Source organism: Colobus angolensis, unplaced genomic scaffold (assembly GCF_000951035.1).
Source record: "Colobus angolensis palliatus isolate OR3802 unplaced genomic scaffold, Cang.pa_1.0 Scaffold82, whole genome shotgun sequence".
Lineage (NCBI taxonomy): Eukaryota > Metazoa > Chordata > Mammalia > Primates > Cercopithecidae > Colobus > Colobus angolensis.
The window spans coordinates 334,507-335,304 of record NW_012122043.1 but is presented as its reverse complement, the minus strand read 5'-3'; positions in this window follow the sequence as shown (position 1 = coordinate 335,304).

The window sequence follows — 798 nt, the reverse complement described above, 5'->3', positions numbered from 1 at the left end:
TTCTGTCCAGCAGCCCCACCGTACTCGGCCTCCTGGCCTGTCATTGGGAGCCCTGGCTGGGGCTACTTTGAGCAATGACGCTGGCCCAGAGCAGCTTCCCACATGACCACAGAGCCGAGGGTCTGCCCTGTCCTAGGTTAGGTCTTCATGGTTTAGGATAAAACTATGAGAGATGTTTATTATGGGCATTGAAGACTTAGGTTTTCCTAAATTTTCAGTGACCAGTGATTGGCCTTCAATACCTGCGCTGAGAGGAATTTTAAGCCAGGGGAAGTGTAAGAAAATGTTCCCATTCAGGAGAGATTGTACTGGAGTTTCTTTCTTCCTCTGTATTTTGTGGTGTTCACCTTTAACCACATTTCATCCAAAAAGATGATGCAGCTTTAACATGAATGTTACATTTTTATTTTCAAGGAATTATTATCTATGTTCCCTTTGTAAAGGAAATACTGTAAATCTTTTTATTAGATAATGTAAAGATGTATATCAGTATTTTTGGATCATGTTATAGATTATGGATATATTGTTTAATAAAGTATTTTTTGGAACAAAGTTGAAAGTGCATCTGTATTAGCCCGTTTTCACGCTGCTGATAAAGACATACCCAAGACTGGGTAATTCATAAAGAAAAAGAGAGTTCTTTGAAAAAAATTTTTCTTTTCTTTTTATTGTTTTGAGACAGAGTCTTCTTGCTCTGTCACCCAGGCTGAAGTGCAATGGTACTGCGTGATCTCGGCTCACTGTAACCTCTGCCTCCCGCATTCAAGCGATTCCCCTGCCTCAGCCTCCTGAGGAGCT